Source organism: Caloenas nicobarica, chromosome Z (assembly GCF_036013445.1).
Source record: "Caloenas nicobarica isolate bCalNic1 chromosome Z, bCalNic1.hap1, whole genome shotgun sequence".
In the NCBI taxonomy this organism is placed as follows: Eukaryota; Metazoa; Chordata; class Aves; order Columbiformes; family Columbidae; genus Caloenas; species Caloenas nicobarica.
In genome coordinates this window covers 8,878,962-8,900,943 of record NC_088284.1, presented here as the reverse complement: position 1 = coordinate 8,900,943, position 21,982 = coordinate 8,878,962, and the positions used below count along the sequence as shown (strand labels likewise).

Below are 21,982 nucleotides of genomic sequence, written 5' to 3'. Positions count from 1 at the left end.
TGGAGCCGCGATTCTGAACGGTCGCTCTGTTCCTAAACCCATCGGCCCGGGCCCGGCGCTCTCCCGCGGCTGCTGGGCCTCAGCCTCCCGCGGCCCCGCGGAGCGCTGAGGCGGCGTCACCCGGCCCCGCGGAGCCCTTCCCGGTCGGGTTCCGCCAGCCCTCCACGGAGTGACCCCTGCAGCTGCTGTGCCCTTCCCGCGGGCCTCCTGCGGCGACGAGCCGGCACCAAGGCCCCGGGACACCCCGCGGCCCGTCACGGAGCCGCCGCCATGGGCGGGACCAACCGCCGCCTTCCGCCGCGCGCGCGGGACGGGGGGGGGGGGGGGGGGCGGAGCCCCGGTCACGTGATGGGGAAGGGGCCGGCTCTCCCCTCCCTTCTCACGTGGTGCCGGGGGAGGCGGAAGGGCCGGCGGGTGGGCGCGCGCTGGTGGTGTGTGAGGGGCGCGGCGCGCGGGAGGCGGTTGCGGGTTGGGGGGGGGCGGGGCGGGGCGGAGGCGAGCGCGCGGCGTCGCGTCACGTGGCGGGGGAGCGGCTTCGCGCGCGCGTGGAGGCGCGGGGGGGGAGGGAGGGAGCGAGGCGCGGGGCGGTCACGTGACGGTGGTGGGCGCCGCTGCTGCTTTGTGAGCACATTGGGCAGGTACCGCGGGGGGGCCGCGGCCGCGCGCACCCGCAGGGTGAGGGCGTGGGGAGGGGGAAGCGGGGGGCACCTGAGGCGTGCGGGGGGCGCGACCCCCTCCCCCACAGCACGGCTCGCGCGCGGCGGTGGCGGGGGGGGGGCTGGTGGGCCCGCGCGGCCGGGGGAGGCCCCGCGCCCCGCTCGTGCCCAACGGCCCGGGGCGACCGTTGGTCCCTCAGCGGCCCGAGGCCACGGAACGGGCCTCTCGCCCACAGGGGACGGCACGGGGCGGGTGGGGGGGGCGACGGGCCCGTCCCGTGGCCGGTTCCCCGTCCCGGTGGGAGCTTTTATCCGGTGCGGGTGTCTGCCCTTCCTCGCCGGGCCTGCCGCCCCTTCCCGGCCGGGGGGGGCTGGGGGGTGGCGGCGTGAGGGGAGGCGGCTCTGCCCTACTTTTCCTGGCGGCTGCCTGGGGGAAGCTTCGCCCTGCCCTAGATTGCGGCCCCCTTCCCCTCCGCAGAGGCGCGGGTGGGGGCCGCTGAGCAGGCCGCGGCTGTGAGCAGCTCCCGCCTTGCTCCAGTCCGGGCTTGTGTGGGGAGGGGGAGCCGACCCGACCCGACCCCCGGTGGCTGCCGGGAGAGGTGGGTTGGCTCTCAACCCTTTTCCGTTCTGGGCAGGGGGTCCTGCTCCCCATCCTCCTCGTTTCTCCTCTCCTTACAGCTGGAGGTTTCTCTCCTGGCGGGTTCGTGCTTCTCCTGCCTGTGCGGGTGGGGTTGTGAGGGAAGGGGGGTGCAGCTGGACCCCTCAGAGGAAAAGCGGGGCTGGTGGAGGGGGGCGTGCCTCTGAGCCCCAGGCCAAAGAACGGCTGGCAGCACAGGGAGGGAACAAGTGGGTGAATAACTATTGATTTGTGCCTTGTGCAGGGCTTTTCTTCCATGTTGTCTTTCCCCATCTCCTTGCCGGGTGCTCCCTCGCTGGTGGGGTGGGGTAGGGCAGCCGTGTCATGGTCACAGCTACAGAATTCACTGACAATAACATCTCAGCAGTAACAGCAGGTTACGTGAGGACATGGTGATGAATGAACCATTTTCTCTGCTAACCTCTACCTAGTCTTTCTTCACTCCTGATTTTGTGTGCTGGCTGAGAACTGGAAGTCAGGGCAGGGCTTTGCAATTGGGCTTGCTTATGTTTCATTTAAAAACAGAAGAGAAAGCTCTTCTATGTTTGGTGTTGTTGCTGAAGAAATTACAGCAGGACAGCGAACTGGTAGAAACCCTTCTGCAAGAAACTGGATGTAGAAAGGGAGCTGGTGCACCTTTGAGCCTGATGGCAAGGATCTGAACTCTCTGATGTGAAATAGATTTAAAAATATGTGCTGAAATGTGCGCAGTGCTATTGAATACCACCTGGGAGTCGTTCAGGGTGAACCTTGTTTGAAGCTTCCCTCTTGCAAGTGTGTTAACATCAGGAGCATGGATCTGCAGAGCTCTCTTGGTTGTGTTCAAAGGACCACACAGTTTTGTGGAACAGAAACGCTGGGTTTGGTGTAGAGCTGCATAATGGGAAGCTCCTGAGGGCCAGCCCGCTTCATCTCCAGCTACCAAGCACCAGTTGGTCCCTAGTCATCTCAGTTTGAGTTGGAACTCGATGATCCTTAAGGTCCCTTTCAACCCAAACCATTCTATGAGTAAATGCTGAATGCTTATAATACAGCAGCAGATCAAGGCTATAGCCTCTGGGGCTGTGGTGGCTGGTGAAATGGAGGGGCTGTCCTGGCATGAGAGCAGCTGTTTTTTTCAAGAAGAGAAATTGGAGCTGGATGTGTGTGAAGGGAAGGGAGGGGGAGGATGTGCAGGCCTGGAGGAGCAGTGCTTGCCATTGAAACAGAGCCCTTCACAACAAAAGCAGGCTTTGCTTTTTTAATATTTACCAGGCCCTTTTAGCAGATCCCTTGGTTATGTCACGTTCTCTAGTGGAATCTGGGTTTGGATTCCTACCTGGCTGACTCAGTATTTATACCTAGGCCTGATCTCTCTGTGGTGGTTTGACCTAACTTGTTTAAAGAATGTATTTTTAACCTTACACTAGGTAACTTGAAAGCAGGCAAGGCTAGATCACTTTGCAGCATTAATCATGTTTGGGACTTCTGGATGGTTACATGGAGAAACTGGATTAACTGGTGTAAACCAATTTTGATGCATAGTCTGGAAAATGATCCAGCTTTTGGGTTTATAACCTCAACAGTGTTGGCAACTTAAAGGATGGAGGGAGGAGCGGGAATGGGGCAAGCCCTATTCTGCTTTCGTCTAGTTGCAGTCTTATCAGTATATTGATTAAAAAAAAAAAGTTTAATAGCATTAAAAATAAAGTCAGGAAAATGCAGACATTTAGGCGCTTTCACTTGCACTGTTTTGGCCACTCTTCAAAAAAATTCCTGGTGTCAAGGGATTTGACCATTTGAGGGGACTTTGGAGTTACAGCCTCACCACTAAAATCTAAGGAAGCTAAGGGAAAACCCAACAAAAAAATCTTGTCTATTGCCAGAAGCTGTTATTTTATTTTATTTTCTTCCAATTTTTAAGCTACCATTTTAGAACTTAGAAGCAGATTTTTGGTATTTTATATTTCTTCCATGGACTTTTATTTAATGTGTTGCTTTCCTCATAGAATGCCATTTTTTGGTATGTTTTTATTTGTTGCTGGTGTCACTTTAATGATATTGATCATAGTGGAAGAGTATGCTGATTAATAGTGCTTGAGAAATGTATCATAGACGGTTAATACTCTGTTAATAATTAGTATTGATAGTATTACTATCCATAGTAATGTTTACTTCAAATTTCAGTAATTCCCAGTACCAATACTCAGAATAGGTTCTTCATAAAAGAACAGGAATACAAGTATTATCTTTTATTAATTTTTTTATTTATTTTGTCTCTTATTTGGTTAAAGCACATGAGTGGGACTCTGAAGACCTGTGTTCTGCTCTCTGGTTTGCAACAGCTTTGTATGACCTTGGTAAAAGAGAAGTCAAGTGACTTGTCCGCTTTATAAGATGACAGATTAAATAATTCAATGTTGTATTTGTATACTTCAAAACTATTGAATGGAAGGTGCTAGAGGAAATCCAAGTAATACCCACTTCAGTGTTGCTATTCTGCTGGAGCTTTTTATTGATTTTTTTTTTTTTTTCCCCCCTCATACAGTCTGCTCATTTTTAGCCCATTTCATGCTCTTTACTTTTCAGAGAAGACCTAGTTTGGACTTGTGCTGTTTTTAATATGACTTCCCTAAACAGGTTACTTTTGTTGAAGTGAGAGCTGGGATGAAAGGTTGTGAAGTAGCTCCTTTGCAATTACTTAAGGTTCATATTTTACAAAAATCGTACAAAGGGCTTCTCCTTTTCAGTCTAACATAAAAGTGCATGCTGCCTGATTTTGGCTGTCTAAAGTGACAGTTTGTTGGAACTCCCTGCCCACCGGGGGCTCCTGCAGACCATTTCACAGGTGTGGTACCTTCAGCCCTTTTCCCTCCACTTCTTTTCAAAGCTGCAAAGAGTAAACAGTGCCTAAAGACAGATTAGAGCTGATGCAGTCTGATGCCTAAGATCTTGTGGCTTGCTGAGCTTGGTTTTACAACATCATAGCTATTTTGCTGAGCATATTGTTTTATTTATGTTCTCTCTAGATTGTAAAACTTGTAAGATAGGTTATGGGAACAACTTTGTGCAGTTCTCTTGCATTAAATTGTTTCTACTCTCATTTCTCTTGAAATTATCTTTTTCTTGTTTGTGTGGGTTTGTTTTTGTTGTCCAGCTGTCTTTGTGAAAGCTGCGAGATACTGTGGCTTCTTTTGAAGTTAAAACTTGTCAAGCTTTTTTCTGCTCTCTCCTCAGCTTCTTAAATCAGTCTTCTGACAGATGAGCTTGGAGGAGTCCTTAACCTGGCTGTATATAGTGTTTTGCGTGAAAAACAATGAAACATTTTCCGTATCGAGAGAGCTTTGATCTTTCTCGAGACCTAAGGTTTGCCCGAAGTAGTACTCCTATGGTGAACTTTATGGTTTTGTTCTTTTGCTTTATCGTACAGGAAGAACAGTTTATTCCAGATCTGCAGAAGATGCAGTTTCAATCAAATTTGTGTTACAGAATCATTTAGTATTTGAATCAAAACTTAAATGAAGAAAACACAAATTCTTTCTTAACCTCCAGATCTGAATCATCAGGTTGCACTTTTTTTTAACCTGGTTTAATGAGAGGAAAAATAGCCTTATGTTTGAAGGTGTAAAATTTAAATGCAGTCGCTATGATTATATTCCTAAATATTTTTAATGGTTAGCTGTAGAGAAAAGAAGGCTTTTTGCAGTTTTACTCTGTGTGGTGTAGATTTCATCTAGAACATTTCAGTTGTATTTTGTATGACTAAAATACTGTTCTTGGAAGTAGGACGATGATTTACAGACCATATTGAGATTGCTTTTCAGCAAAGAAAACTTTTTTTTTCCCTGCTGTATTTGTTTTGTTAAGTGTTTTGAGGATGGTGGATATAATAACATAGAATGAAGCATATGGCTTCTCAAAGTTTTTTGTTTCCTCTTTCTGTTTGGTTTTAAATGTCAACTGAATCATGGCTATTTTATGGTAAACACTTGACCAGTGTCTTATACTATCATGTTGTCCATGGTTCCCTGTGTTTGAAGGCTATTGCTGATTTCTTTATTTTGTTTTGTTTTATTTTACTTCTGCATTTACATTCTTCCTTGATTTTCAAACATGCTTCTCGTTGTCTTAGATGCAGTTTTAGCAACATGAATCTGAAAGGAATCCCTGTGCCAAACCCAGCTCTGTTGTCAGGCTGTACATAATGTATTGTACTTGAGAAATTCTGGTCCTTGCTTTGGATGGGTTGTTCACGAAGGGACAGATGTCTTCTCTTACTGTGCTTTTATTTCATCTTTCAGTCACGTGTTCTTCAGATCACTGACTTGTGATCCATTTTGAGACTCACATAAGAGGGACCTAAGTTACTGATGTTAACTTTGGGTGACTAAGCATGATGAGGAGGAGCAGTATGGCACTTCCCAGTCTTGTGCTTCACTTTCTTTTATTAGCCATTGAATGAATTTCTGAGTGTTTTGAACATGGAGTAAATGCCAAGGGGTAGCTGTCTGAAACTCAGTTTAGAGAAAGACTGAAAATAGTGTTATGAGCTTGGTGAAAGCAAGTTAATGAGTATGCAATTCTTTTTTTAGTGTTTGAGAAACCTTTATGGCTTCTGATACATGTCCTCAACCTGCTGGGTTTCTTTGCTTCTTCTTGATAGCTTCTTGATGTCCAGATAGCAGCCATGCCCAGGAACTTTTCGTACGAAAAGATGCTTATTATTTTTCTTGAATAGTTCTCTGTTATGACTGAAAGTGTAAAATTCCTTGCAACTGTATACCTGTATTCCAGTTTTCATTGTTTACCATTTTATCTGTTGACAGAGCAGCATGTGTTGCTGGATTTAAAGTCCCACTGACTTTTACCCTACCTGATTTACTTGAAGATTGACATTCACTTGATTTTCTTTGTGACTGAGTAGAAATGCTAGAGCTTAAGACTTGTCCCTAATGAAGCTTGTGGGGCATTTTCAATAGTAGCTTTTCTGTTGTAGGGCTTCCTTCCCTTTTTATTTCACTTAATCACAGACTGGCTGAGGCTGGCAAGGGACCTGTGGAGGTCATCTTATCTCCCCCTTGCTCAAGCAGAACCCCCCTGCTCAAGCAGGACCACCTAGAATGGGTTGCCAGGGACCGTGTCTGGACATCTTTTGAGTATCTCGAAGGATGGAGACTCTACCACCTCACTAGACAACCTGTCCCAGTGCTTGGACACCTTCATAGTAAAAAAGCTTTTACTGATGTTCAGATGGAGCCTCCTGTGTTTCAGTTTTTGCCCATTATTTCTGCTCCTGTCACTGGGCACCATGTAAAGAGCTGGGCTGTGTCTGCGCACCTTCCCTTCAGGTATTTATGTACATTAATGAGACACCCTCCTCAAAACTTTCCTCTTCTCCAGGTTAAATGACTTGACATAGTCAAATCTGTAGTCCTTCAGGCAAACTCAAGGCCGTATGTTCTTATATGCTTTTGAGAAGAAGATGGATTAAGGATCGAATTTAGTAGGGATGTTGGTAACCGCAATTCATGGCTCTTAATAGGTGGGGAGGTGGGTGGGTTTGGGATGTGTGTTTAGAGAAAGTGCTGTGAAAATGCCATAAGATGCATATTGCAAATCCAAATAATTTCTGTGCTTGTAAATGAAGAGTAATTAACTGTCTTGGCTCCAGCTGAACTGAAGACTCTAACTCAGCAGTTCTGTGAGGGAAGAAACAGGTCCAACATTTGATTGTCTGATAGGGATGAAATTGCCCAAGTCCTGTGTATGTTCTGTCTAGGAATTGTGTGGATTGTAAATGATGATTTAGTGTACATACAGCATGTAGGAGAGGTTTGGCTGAGTTCTTATTGTACTTCTGCATATTGAGCAGTTCATTTTATGAAGCGTTGTGCATCAAAATTATTTTTAAAAGTACTCTTTAATGAGAGTAAAGTCAAAACTTTGCAGAATTACATGAGTCCTGATAAATTAGAAGTGAACTGGATCAGCCTATTTTTCCTGTTTTTGCAAATCCAGTCCCCTTCCCCTTAATCCCCTGGACCCATACAACTGTAGACAAAAGGTTAGAATAAAATTAGGTGGTTAAAATTACTTCATAGTTAGGGATATTGCGTCTGTGAAGTGCTGGGCCAGCTCTTTTAGTACAGTCCTCTGAAATGAAACATTGGTGAGATTTAGTTTCTGCTAGGAAACCTACCTCAAATATTTATTTGACTTATCTCCCTTGCTGATTCTGTTGATTGCTAGGGAGTGCTTTTGAGTGCTTCAGTCATTGGATAGAGGCAAGCTAAAATGTATAACTTTAATATTTCTTCCCAATAAACAAATCCATTAAAATAGCTGATCAACAGAAGGCATCCTAAGTGTTTCTCTAGTAATGAAATGACCTATAAAATATGCTAAAACATAGGGCAAGAAAACACAGAACCATCGTTTTTCAGTTGATTTAAATATCTAAAAAAATGACCATAAAAACATTGAGTGATACATCTTACCTTGCAGGACAGAACAAGCAGGTTTGGAGCACTGAGTCAGACTGTGGTAACTAAAACCTTTTCCACTTAGCAAAAAACAATTAGCTGTTTGAGATTGGAGCTGAATGTAGGAGAGAACAAGTGAAAAGGGTTCAGCAATTGGCGTCGGCATAGTTTTCCTCACCAGGACTTTGTTAAGGAATGGTGAGTGGCCAGGAATTGGTTTTATGGTTGTAGGTCTCCTTTTCCAGCAGACCCTGATTGAAAAGCTGACTTGCAACTCTTCCTGCCCTTGCAGGGTATTGGAGAAAAGTTAGGATCAGTTGTTAGCATGTCCTTTTGATGGTACATTCTCTACTTGACTCCAAAGACCGGTCCTAATGCAGTGTGTGAGAGTGAAAGAATGAGTTACCTGTGGAGGAGCAGGAGGAGGATGTGGCTTTCAGGTAAAGACAGGTTTGGAGTGAGGGAAAAAGAGGGGAAGAGTTGGCTTTTCTTGATCACTGATATGATGTGTTGCTACTTTGATTTGTTTGTTCAAATCATCCAGGGTCTGGCACATAGCAGCAGAAATCAAGTCATTAATGCTGGGGAACCTTAGGTGTGTCTTTCCAAACAAACAAACAAAATTCCTGCTTTGATGAACTGCGCTGAAAGTGAGTAATGAATCAACACTGGGAACAATGAGTCCTGGTGGAATACTCGGGGAGGAGGAAGGGGTCTCTGGTCCTTGCATCACTTTTGGCTGTTAGATCTGTGTGGTGGATTATTTGACACTGTGACTGTGTTTCAGACTTTGGTGTTGCTCTGTTAGTGTGTAGCGGCTGGGGTTCCAGTAATGCAAGCTGGAAAGTTGCAAGATTGTTTTGTATCTTCGCCTAGTATTCCTATAAATGGGTTTTTGTTCTGTATTTGTGGTATGTGTAGTGCAGCATTGACGAGTTGCCTTTTTTTCCCTGTGAGTTTATATATGAACAGACATGCTTTGAAATACCGCACAAGTTTTTTTTTTTAAGATAATCTGTGTTCTTTTTTAAGGGAGAAATGTTGGAAGGGGATAAGCGATCTCTTCTGGCACTCTAATGGTGGGTAAAGTTAGCTCTGTTTAGAGATTCATTTAGTCCTGTTGAATAAAATGAGACTGTTACCACCTCTTGCATTTCCTGAAAAATCTCAGCTTCAGACTTCACAGTTTCTTTGCCAGATAAAGTGACCCACGTAAGCATAGCTCAAACACTGTGCTAAACTTTGCTAAAATCTATATCTACTTATTTTATTATGGTTAAAGCCTGAAAGCATTCAGCTGAAGACAACATGCAAGAGACTGAAAATAGATCTTTACGCTGGGTTGGTTTGTCCATATGTATGTCTGGGTATTGTGACTCTATTGTATTTTATATTAGTATGGTATTTATGGCTAGAGAGGTGTGGAGCTCTGCTTTCTTGAAATCTTAAAGACCAGCTTGGAAGAAGTGGTACGCTTAGCTCTTCCAGGACTTGTTGTGAATTAGCCTGCCAAGCAGACCAGTTTCTGGGATGTATCAAACCTTGTTGAAGTACTGACGTACAGTATTTAGCCTCCACCCTTCTCTCTCAGAAGCTGTATGTGTTTTTAAAATGACCCAGATTTTTAATGAAAAGCAAAAAAGAAAAAGTGGAAAGATGCCCTCAATTCACTTTTCCAAAAACTTTACAAAATTAAGGTTTTTATTGAGCTTCAGAAAGGCTAAAAAAGAAAAGCTCCCCTAAAGCTCACCTTAAAGAAGATGTCGTAAATGTTTTCCAATTGTGTTTAAGTCCAAAACATCACAGTTCCAAGAGTCTCAAGGTTAACCAAAACGTTATCATATGTTTCTGGAACTTCAGCTTTCAAGTCTTTTACAGCAATTTGGTATCTAATTAAAGCTCTGGAATAGTTCAGCCAAAGAAATCTTGGTTTACAGTGTGAGAATTATGGACTGACATCAGTGTACTTCTAACTCTTAAACAGCAATATGCATTCAGTCATGTTAAAATCTCTACTGACAAGCAGATTCCAGAAAAACATTTATTTGTTATTAGTTGCTTCTGAACATTGAAGTACAGCCTTTTGTGGATTCATGTGAGTGTGTAAGGTTGATTTTTTTTTTTTAATTTTTTAATTTTTTTATTATTTTTTTAACCCACCGGGTTGAATCCTAGTTTTTCTTCTCACTTAATGTTATTGTGTTCCTTGGTCTCTTTGGTTTTTTCCTTTTAAAAATTTGATAGGAATTGTTATAAGTCACTTGAAGCAAAGTTTTTTGTTCTCTGGTATACTTGCATATTAGTATATACATTGAAATCTAACCAATTGTCTCTCATATGGAAGACCTTACTCTTGGTGCTTTCTGTTCTGGAAATTTTCTGGGTTTTATTCTCTGTTTATATAACATTTGAAAACTTAGAATGGTTTTAAGGGAAGTTATGTCTCTGGCTTTGGGAATGAGGTAATCTGTTTAAACACGCTTTTTCCTTCCCTTTCTTCTTTCTTTGGCAAAAAAAATATCTGAAAAGAGCACAAAATGTTTTTCTTGGATGTATTTGTAGCTCTTCAAATAGACTTTCATGAATAAGTGGAAGTAAAAATTCTGCCTGTTAAAGTTGCTGTTCTCAGCAGTTGCATGTGTACTCGGTGATGTTTAAATGTTGTGTATTGAGAGCTGTTTTATCCCATTCTGTTGGTCTCTTGCATTTGATCCTGCAAAGTAATTCCTGTTATGTAGTTGTGGTCTCACAGTAATTTCATGACAACAAACCTCAAAAACTCAGACTTCATGGTGAGGTTCTTTTGGGATATCAAAACTAAGGTCATACTAACACCATCTGCCTTAAGAGTTTTCGAGCACAGCAACAGGGTTAGTGAGTATTGTTTTTCAAATTTTAGCCGTGGGAAAATGGAGGGACCAAAAGGACAGTACCTACTTAGATGAGACTTGCATGTTTTCAATAAGAACACCCGAAACCCCTTCAGTGTCCTGAAGGTGAGACACAGAGCAGACTTTAGCAGTTTACTTTCTGCTGATTACACCTTTGGGTGCCCTCTGAACTGTTTATGTGTCTTGGACGTTTTTGCTGTTATCAAAAGAGGCATGCAGAACGAGAAGTTGCATTTTTCCTTTTAGGATTTTTATTTTCACCTTATTGTAGTGAATCAGGTTCTTCTTACTAGTTTTCAAAAAGCGTGTTTTGGACAGTGTACTTATTGAACTTGAAAAACAATCTTCTGAAATTGAGAACACATTTAAGGCATCATACTGTTCTCCATTTTAAACTTCCCTACCCTTGGTTTCTCAATTTATTTACAGTATCATCTTTGCTTTCACAGCAAGTGTGCTTAACAGTCCCCTGTTGTGCTAGAATTTTTAAATAACATTCTGTAAATGACTGAAAATTATTATTGTGATTAAAAAGCTGTTACTTAAGTTTGTAATGCCATTTAAAAAATTTGTGATATGTTATATTGGTTATCTCTTGTTCATCATTTGCTTCTGTAGGTACAGCTAGCTGTGTAGATACAGCATTTTTGTTTGCTTGGAGAAAATTGCTGTTTACAACACATCTTCTGCTGAAATAGTTTAAGATTGTCATCACCAAACCATTTGTTCAGTGAAGTTTTTATAGGTGCAGTATGATCTCTAAAGCTGATAACCTGTAATATTTTAATGCTGCTGCTAGAGTTGAATACCATAGTTAGCAAAATGTGTATTCCAGACTCAATTTCAGAACTCACATATGTACTGAGGGTGAGGTACTGCAATTAATATAAATAAGCTGGATTAGAAGCTTAAGACTTGATGAGTGCAAGTCTCTTTTCTTTCGAAAGTGAGTGATTTCATCTTGCAGCCGAGTGCTTCCTAGACTGGTGGTAAAATAGATGACCAATATCATCTTGAGATGTTTTAGAAAGCAGATTTCTACTTGGGCATTTTAATATTGCCTTGCACAGTATATAAACCTTGCATACCTTTGTGGAATCAGGGGCTTTCAGGTTTTTACAGGCCATTAGGTTAATAATGAATAACCCAGCAGAATACAAAAATACATTTGAAAGGGAATGTGAGCTTTAAGAAAATATGCGAATAAATTTATGTGGAAAGGAATTTCTTAGTGGTCTATCAGTAGGAAGTTTTGAAGAAAAACTTTTGATGTTTGTTCAAATTTTGCAGACATTAAAAAAATCATTCTTTGCACCTTTCTTCTATTTTATTATAAGCTAGTCTGGCTTGGTAATAAATGGCAGAGTGAAATCTTCCTACCAGAGTCAGAAAATGCATGGCAGCTGAAAAACATTTAAGTCAGTCCAGACTTGCAGAAAAACGTAAAGATGGGGGACTGGAACAGTGACTGTGGTTATTAGAAAAAACCTATGGGTGGTTCCCCCCATCCTTATGTTGGAGAGAAAATAAATACTGAATTAAGAGGAATAGAACTTTGGACGATTTGACATCATATGTGAGCAGTTTGTCTCTTTGGTGTCTTCAAAAAAGTTGAGAAACTAACTTAGAAGTGGGAGATGAATTTCATTTTACCTTTTTAATATTAAACACACAAGAACAGCCTGGATGACTTCATTCCTCCTTTTAGAGTTGGATTCTGTGTAGAGGACACTTTATTTACCTGATCCTTTCTAGCATGTTGTAGGTTGTAAAGGTTGTTAATCTTTCATCTCTCTGGACAGTTTATTATTGTTTTGTTGCAAATCAGATAGACCTGACCTCAGGTAGACCTTTAGAATGGTAGAACAAGTGTAAATGATTTTACATGAGACATCAAATTGCGAAGTTGTGATCATGAGGAAAATAATGCTCAAAATCGAGTGGAAAAGTTTTCTGACCAAAGCAGGTCAAGATGAGAATTAGTGTTAAAGGAAACCAATAAAACCCATCTTGTTTAAAGCTAGACAAAATGCTAACAGTGGTCATGACTGTATAAGGAACAATGCAGAGGTGGCAGAGAAATAAAAATGATCTCTTATGGCTTTTGGTTTTCGGTGCTGTTTCTGTGGCTGCTCATCTCTGAGCACCTGACAATAGGTTTGAAAAAGGACTCAGCTTCTTGCAGTGTGTGGTGGTTTGAGTGAAAATGGGTTAATTTTCTTCATGCAGTTAGAAACCTTTCTTTTTCATAGCTAGCACAGTCATTATTTGGCCTTAGTTTGAGGACAAGAGATAACACCCCAGCACAGAGTTAATGTTTTTAATTGCTCTGGTGTGAGAGCCAAGGATACTGTGAGTGCTCTGCCCACAGGTGTGAGGCATCGAGGAAAGGGGGCATGGATGGGGCAGGGCTTGACTGACGTCCGGACTGATCAAAGACACTATTCCATCCCATTAGAGTCATGCTTCAGATTTAAGGAGAGTTGGGAGTTGGGACATTTCGGTTCTGCTCTTCTGCTCTCTCTCGCTGGCTCTTGAGCGCAGCCAGGGGAGTTCGGTCAGGATGTTTAGTTTGGCCTTTTGCCATTTTGCAGAGGCCTCTGGGCTTTTCTGTGTATTTCCTTTTTTCTCTCTTTTGGATCAGCTGTTCAGGACCAGGGACTGGGACTGCTGCTCAGTTGTGGATGGAGTTAGTTTGGAATTGCCTTGAGTATCTTTTATTTCTATTTTATATATATATATTTACTAGTAGTGTATTCCTATTTTGTTATTTTATTAAACTGTGTTTATCTTGATCCAGGTTTCTCCCTTCCCTTTTGATTCTCTCCCCTATTGGGGGGTGGGGGAGGGGATGAATGAGCAGCGATCGTGGTTTTATTTCAAGCTCGGGTTAAACCATGACACAGTGTTTCACTTTGGAAAGCTAAATGGACTGAAATGACTGTGGGTTATCATCAAGATTTTATGCACAGTAAAAGCATAAGGTTGCGAAGGAGGGAAATCTTTAGTACTGCCTTAGAAACTATTGTTTCTTCCTTCTGTAACTTTATATTCAGAGTTGTGTATGTGACTGCAAAAAAAATCAGGTTTTTATTTTGATGGATTTTCCTTTTTCTTAATATGAACCTCCAGAAATGTTGTCATCTGGGGGAAAATTACAGGAAGATGTTCTGGAATATCTTGCTTTATTTAGAAGAGTTTTTTTCAGCAAGATTCCTAGTTTTCTGTGCTTTTCTGAATATCTGAGCGTATCACAAGCAGTGATCTATGATCTTCTCTCAGTATCTAGTTCAAGGAGTAGGGCTCTGTGCAGGTGCAGGAATGATACCTGAGCTCTTTGGTGTTGCTACCAAAACTCTGAAGCTATAATCAAAACTCTGATATGACAAGGTTTTTAGCACACTTTATAGATGTGGCCTTGCTGATTACTCAGTGCATTGGCTTTTATATCACTTGTGGCTTGTAACTTAGCCATTGCTTTTTGTTGCGAGTGTTGTAATGTGATGTGAGTGTTGCAAGTCTGAATTAATCTTCGCCTCCAAAACTTTTTTCTAATGGTGGTACTTTCTACATTGTTCTTCATTGTCAATTCTAGTATGAATTAACTAGGTGCCCTTTTTTTTTAATGCAGTTAAGTGTGTTTCCGCCAGTGGGAGAACATCACAAATGTCTCTGCTCTTGCTTGGCTATTTTTAGTCCTGTTGCTTGTATCTGTTTCTATTCAAAGAATTCCTTTGGAAGCTGTTCCAGGAGAGCGGGGTTTGGCGACATGGGGGGGAGCCGGAGCTGGAGGGGGCAGGGAGAGCACGAATACCAAGCATGTTTGTCCCTATGTCAAGTGCTGCTTCCCATGTGCCACCTTATTTACAAAAACCCCACTGAAAGTGAATTACCCCTTCAGGGGTATTGTCCTAGCTGTGTGGCTCCCAGCTTGGGTTAGCTATTTCTTTCTGCCATTTGGAGTACCTGGGTTTCAATTTGAATCTTCTTTTGTTTAGATATTTGATGTTACATAAGAGTGAATAGCTGAAATATGCATTTCTACAGTTTAATAGTGAAAGCTGACCATTCCCAGTATTTTTTTCCCCGCTCCTGTTACAATTCAGCATCATTTTTTGTTCTGGTACTGGTTTAATCTAGGTTACATTTCCTAATAAGTTTGTTAAATTTTTTTGTTGTTGTTATTTAATAGCTCTTTTTTTCTTTTGTGGTGATTTTTTTTTTTTTTTTTTGGTGTTGCATGAATTACTCATCTTGTGGGTACAGCTGGCTGTTGACTGTAATGGTAATAATGGATAGGAGGATGTTCCACTGAAAGGTTTGTTGTGGTGGGGTGTGTGGGTGGTGGGTTTTTTTTTGTTTGTTTTGTTTTGTTTTTCTTTTTTTTAACTGTTGTGTCCTAGGGTTGGTACTATTGAAAAACTGCAAGCCTGAAGTGTCCAATGTATGCTTGTAGCTTGTGTTGTATGTACTGACTTAGCCCAAGCTTAGAACAGTTTTGAAAGTGTCCTGCTGACATTGACACTAGACGTGTGGGGAATAGTGGTTTTGAGAAAAGTTGGTAACAGTTAATACAGGAAGGTCATATGTCCTGTGTAGTGTTAGTGGTGTGCTTCAGTCTTATCTGAGATGCTTTGGCTACTTTTTTTTTTAATTGATAGCTTAATCAGAGTGTGACTGGAGTTCATATGTCCTTCCATGAATTCTTTGCAGAGAACATCTATAACTTGTTTAGTTTTTACGCTACAGCTGTTTCCCCACCTACATATATATATGTGTGTGTGTGTACCCACCCTGAGCTCACCTGGGTTTCTAGCTGATAGACTGGAAGGCTGTGCAAATTATTACAGTCTGCAGAGGCTTTGCTTTGTGATTGTTTTGATGGAGGTAGCCATCTGAAGAACTTGTAGTCATCCAGCCCTGTCTTCTGGGACAAGTCTGTCTGGATTTCCTCATTTACGCCTTGGAGGGACTGCTGTGGTTTCAGTGAGCTGGCAGAGGGAGCAAGCCTCCTCAAGGTGGGGCTTTTGATAGGGAAAGGGTGGATGTTTAGGTGTGTTATTCCTGTGAAAGTGAAACTCTAAAGATGACCAGAAAAAGCATTGAATGTTTAGTTGTGTGTACAGAATCATTAAAGATTGCTTTTGGCAGCTAAATTGCTTTTAGGGTAGTTTGAGTCTCTAGTTTAATACCCAAAACTGAATGTAGACAGATGCTTCTGTGGCTGGGGAAAAGGACTGTATTCTAGATTACCATAGGCTGTGTTAGTCAGGTTGTCCTAATGTTCATTGATTATAGCCTCCTCTTGTTTGGATTAGAAACACCTCTGAATTTTTGTAAGTATATTCTTCACTGCAAGTTACTGAATGCTAACAGTTATCCCAGAGGCTGGGCATTAAGGAAAGTTCCTCAGTAAAGTTGATACAAATCTCTGGTTTCCCACTAGTGATCAAAAGAATATGTATAACATAAGATAGTGCTGTTGTCAAGGTCACTCTGCTGGCAGAGTCCCTTCCTGGGAGATTTTTATTTTTTAAAAGGCCTACAAGGCATTTTTAATGTTTTTTCGTTGTTGTTGCATGCAGAGGGCCTGACCAGGATCAAGTTTTCCTGTACTGGATCTCAGGAAAACAAAATGTGAAACATCACATTTTATCAATGTTATAATGGTGCCTGGCTACTGAAATGCAAGTTCCCCCTTTCCTCGTGAACTTGATCCTTATCCCTCCTGTCAGATAAGCAGTTGTATAGCCAGATAGTTTTCCACTGGACGAGCTTATTCAACTGACTCAATATTCTGTTTTAGAAGGTTTAGTTTGCTCTTGGGTCAGCTCGCTCAACCCATTCCCTTTGCAGCTTCAGGATGGTTAGTCTGATTGAAGGGAAGTAGCAATATTATGTGGTTAAGGAGCAGGGGAGCAGGAATGCCATTTCTGGTGACAGCTTGCAGTTGCGTGGTATTAGATGTGAGCTGAAACTTGATTTTAGTTGAATAAACTGTTTGGGTTCTACCTGCACTATGGATTGAACTTTAAGTGAATATACAACCAAGTTCCAAGTGGGAACTAAAACTCCAGTCATAGGTTTTTGTCCCAAACTTTGCTCAGCCATCCTGCACTTGCGTGTGACTTCAGGAAGGCTGTGTTAGTTCTGCCTACAGAGGGTAATGATTTTCCACCCTGAAAAACCTGCTAGTTCAGTTTTTTCCTCAGCTTCAATAAATCTTTCCATTTATGAAGTACTAGTTAATGTTTTTTACAAACCTCATAGTTAATGCAGTTTATAATTCAATCTGAGTTTGTTGCAGGTGGTGACTAGGGTGTAGTTCTGCTAGCTGCTGCTTTTTTGAAAGTTGTAGACACTGTAGTGCCCTTTTGTTGGATGCTACTCAGGAAACCTTAGGAGAGAAAACACTGAGGGCTTTACCTTTTTCATTTTTCTTTGTTGATTGTTCCATCTTGTTGAGGAGATGTACCCAGAAAAACAGACACAAGGAAGAGATTTGTAATGCTGATGGTTCTTCACCACTGAACGTAGCAGTGATTGAATAAACAGCAAGTATACTGTGTATTGATTTGGCTAGTATTTTATCTCCTTAGGCTAGAAAATAAGAGCAGAGGACTTGGAAATGGAGGTGTTCCTTTCCTCCTGTAGCAAGAGGAAGTAGAGTGTGTGCATGGCTGTGCAAGCATCTGCAACCACATCTGAGCCACTGTGGTCTATCTGTGCTTCCTAACCCAAGATACTGAGTCATTTGGGAGTTCAGGACAGCATGCAGTGTCATCTGTGATGTGAATATATTATCTCTTTTACTTTGGTAGCTTTTAGAGAGGGTTTGCATAAGAAAAGCCTTTTCTATGACAGAGCTTAAGAAATTAGGTCCTTCCCTCAAAGATGACAGGAACACGTATTTAATTTTTCCTTCAGGTCTTAGAATATCTGCACAGGTCAGAGCTTTTCTTAAAATATTCCTCAACAGAGAAGCGTACTTCAAAAGTGAACTCACAGGATCCTCGTGATGGCTGCTTCTTAAAGAGGATTCCTGTTTTCTATGTGTTATATTTCTATGCGGACCAGTGCACTTTTTTTTTTTTGTCTAGCTGATGATGGCAACAACTGTGGTCTGGACTGGTCTGCATTATGGTGTAGTAGGGGCCTTTAGTTCTGATAGTCGTGAGAGTGGTGCTTAGATACAAAATAGCATGCAGTTACTCTAACCAAATCTCTTGTTACTTAAAGTTTCATTACAGGCAATGGTAGGTGCTGGTAACTAGTGTTTCTTGCAGGTCTTTGCAAACATGGGGCTTATAATTTGTTAGGACAGTGAGCAAGACTTTATTCTGTTTGCATATGGAAGTCCAGGTGGTTGTTGTCTTAAATGGTATTCTTGGAGGAAGGCAGCAAAAGATCAAAGTAGTGACTTTGTAGATATTGATGTCTGAAACATAAGGTTAAGTCATCTGCATCTTCTAGGACAATAATCGGCTTTTGATTGTCCAGAATCACTTGGGAGTGTTGTCTTCTGACAGCAGCAGAGCTGGCTGGATTTTGCTAGCCAAATTTTTAGCAGTCTAAGGATTGCCTTGGTTGTGTGAAAGGTAAAGCCCTAGGTGGAAGTCGGGCTTCTCTGATTTCAGTGCAATTGTCCTTTTTTTTTTTTTTTTTAATACTAGGGGAAGTTGAATTTTGGGAAATTCAGATTCCACCTTCAGAAATTTCTGTATGAGTAAGGGCACTTGTTCCTGCTGAAGTTTAAATATTTATAAAGAAATGATGAGAGCAAGTCCTCTGGATGTTTATGGAGTATAGCTGGCTGATTTTGATTAAAGCTAGGATAATCACCAGTATATACTAAAATGTAAAACACATCTGTTAGCAGAGACACTGGGGTAACAGCAAATATAGGTATTGTGAGATTATAATATTTTTCTAAATAATACTAATGATATTATGTAACTTCCATGACTGAAACCTGCTTTGCTAGAGGAGAACATGCGCTATTGAGTCCCCCTTCCACGTCACGAGGGGCTTTTGAGAACATGCTTTTGAGAGGGGCTCTGGATATGTGACCACCCTTTGCCTAACTCCAGTCTTTTGAAGATGAACACTTCTTTCTCTTCCAAAACAATGCTGTCTTGTCTTTTATTTGTAAGACTTATTTGTATATATTGCTTCATCTTCCTTTGTATAATATTTACTTAGGAATATTAATTCTTGAAGTTTTTTTTTTTTTCCTGGAAATGAGAAATTTTTGATTTTGTAGATTGGGGTATGTTCTTAGCTAAGTCTAGATTGACTTGGCAAAATATAATAATAATTTAAACTAACAGCTCAGTGGGTTTGAAGAACGGTGGGTAAGAGTATTCACTTGTTTATTCAGTATGCTTTTCTAACACAAATGGAAGTGTGTGTTAGTTTATATCTTTGCGGCTAATTCCAGAAATCCTCTTTTCTTGGTAAAACATGAGAGCGTATAGATAGTACAATTTCTCTCTGCTGTGGTGTTCTACCAGTGATACAGGTATACTCCTGGCCGTCATTTTTTTTTCCTGTTTGCCATAGGAGACCATAAGATAAGAATAAATCCTCTCAGGATCCATAAGCTCAGGTTCAATATTGTTGGCTTGGGGCAATACAGAGATTGAGTAATCAGCACTGCTTCTGAGGAACATCTGACTCTTGAAAACTCTTCCCTTTTCAAGCAGTAATAAAGGTGGAGGGATTCTTTAGACAACAGCACTTGAGGGAAATGCGCTCCATCTATGCTTTGCAGACATATTTTTTTTTTTTTCCTCTGCTCTTTTTTCTCGTGGTCATGTCATGCAACTGTCATAGCACTAAAGTCTGGACTCATTGTACATGTACAGTAGTCCTGCAATTGCGAGGCAATGTCCTGCAGCCTTTTCCCAGCCCTGTCATTGTGAGAAATCCTTGACTGAGTTGCTTTGCGATTAGAGTATGAAAAAACAACCACACTTTTTTAGGGTGTGTTCTTTATCACAGCACCTTGTCCACAAAGTCAAGAAAATAACTTTACTGAAACTGCCTCAGGAGAAGAATTGAAACTACCAATGTTTTGTTCAGGTTCAGGTGAATATTAAACTTAAGAAGGATTCTTGAAAGTCAGATGGAATTGCAGTGCGTGGTCTGTCCCTGGAAGTTCTGCAATAGATTTGCTGTGTCTTCTGGGGTTTGCCACCCTTCCAAGTCAAATAGTATTCTGTATACATCTAGCTTTTATGACTTCTATGAGCATAAAAGAACTAGATTTCTTGCAAAGAGAAGTTGAACAAAAGTTCAAAGGGAGTGTTATGATAGCTTTAAAAACCTGTTTTTTGTGTTGATATGCATTCAGTTACTCTATGATTCTTTGCCTTCCTCTCTTCCATCTAAAATCCAAAGCAAAAACCCAACTAAATGTGTTGAATAAGGCTTACAGTAATGGAGACTTTTGGAGGGGGTGGGATTTGGTCTCTTTAGGAAAGAGACTAATACTTAAGTACCGCTTTTGGAAACTAGAATAATTGTTGCCATTCCATCACCAGTCTGGTGACAGCTTATTATGCAACACTATATCTGCTGTTGTAGCGTAAGTCCTTGGGCTAAACTTACTGTACAGACAGAAACACTAAAACAAACAAAACATTGAGATTTGGGATGATTTTCCTCTTAAATGCCTCTGTAGCTTTCCATTTTTAAGTCTAGTTGTTCGCTTTATGAATAAGTGCTGAAATTTGAATTCCTTAGTGCTTGAGAAGCTAAACATACGTGAACAGAACAATTTTCTTAACTACTGGCTCAAAGGGATTTTTTTGTTTTTTGGTTTGTGGTTTTTCTGTTTGTTTTTAAAGTAGAAGACAACCTTCCTCTGGAGGTACTAGATTACATTAGTGAAAAAAAAGTTCACAGCGATCTTGTGCCTCTTTTTTATTATCATGAAAGTAAGTATGACCACCTTCTTTATGCAACTATTTTGGGAAGTCCAGTCTCTTTCTTTAAAGCTTTCTTCTCCTCTTTTCTAGTGCTCTGGAGGTCTGTTTCATTTAATGGGTATATATTTCTTCAAAATAAGCTGTTTGGGCTGCTTACTAGAGTTGCAGTGTGTCTACAAGATCACATGTTAATTGCTGGTGAGGGACTTCTGCATTGAGCCAGAACCTGACATGGAAACTGAAACACTTGCTTGTCTGAATATTTTTAATCTTTGTTAAATGGATTTTAATTAAGAGTTGTCTTTCTCCCAGTCTCAAATCTTTTTTCCTTATTTGATCTGCAGTTAAAATTAAGTTCATCAGCTTGTGATATCCTACTCATTGCTATGACAACAGCCTGCCAAGCAGACTGTAACATGAGGAATTGGAGAGAATAAGAAGCTGCTTTGTGAGCAAGGAAATGTTCTTGTTCAGCCACATCTTATTAATTAATAATATCCCACTTAGTGCTTGAATTTGTAGTCGCCATGGTAATTTGAAGGCAGTGGCTATCTGCCTCCCTTTGCCTGTTGTTTTGGTACAGGTGCATAGGGTGTGAAGGAGCAGGTGTGGTAGAGTGTGAAGCCTCAGCCCGGTGTGGTGAAGACATTCTGGTGCCAGGGAGGGGGCACGTTTCCTTGGTCAGTGCACTGTTGGCTGCTCCTCCTGCATGCTGGGGCTGGGCTGGATAGTGCCGTCACTGGATACTGCCTGTTGATGGTGGGAGCCAACTAAAGGGAGATAAAATAGCTTTATTTTGAAAACTCTCTTTGTTTTGAGCTGCCAGTTGTGCTTCTAAGAAGACTAGTTTGTGTTTGAAAGGGATTATAATGTGTCCTTGCTGGCTTGATGGGAAATTTCGAACTGAGGTGTTTCCACACTTGTCTGAAGCAAGTGCAAGTCCATACTGCTGTCAGGAAGAGGGTCTCACCTTCGCTAGTTTTCTGCTTTGGACCTGTTGCCAAATTGTGCTGCTCATGGCCTGCATGGTCAGCAAGATGAGGATCATCTTTGAAGATCCTGTTATACTCTTAAGGTCGTTTGGCTCTGTTCCCACTTGAAGGTTGGTCTTGCTGTGCTGCTTCATTCTGGGGAATGTTTCAAATGTTTTTTGTGCCTGCCTTTTTCCTTAAAGTATCCTTTCATCTTGACAAACAAATGTGGCTTAAGCAGCTGTGGCACAGAGACGCTGTAGAATACAAGTTAGGAGAGGGAGAAGAGACACAGTCCTCTTCAAGTATTGTAGGTTGCCTGGCTATCAGAAGTGTAGGCTATAGTTCAGCATATGCTTTACAAGCAAACTGAAAACTCTGTTTTAACATGTGTGTACAGCTGTCATGTCCAAAACATGAATCACAATATTTTG

General features: G+C 41.5%; 1 protein-coding gene across 3 annotated transcripts in view; it reads left to right on the top strand.

Annotated features, from left to right (window-relative positions):
- Window positions 1-378: 378 nt before the first annotated feature.
- UBAP2 (ubiquitin associated protein 2) overlaps window positions 379-21,982 on the top strand; it is a 181,886-nt gene continuing 160,282 nt past the window's right edge. For all 3 annotated transcript variants that reach the window (XM_065657913.1, XM_065657912.1, XM_065657911.1), the window contains exon 1: window positions 379-431. The gene's annotated coding sequence lies outside the window, so the exon portion shown is untranslated. The remainder of the gene's footprint in view (window positions 432-21,982) is intronic.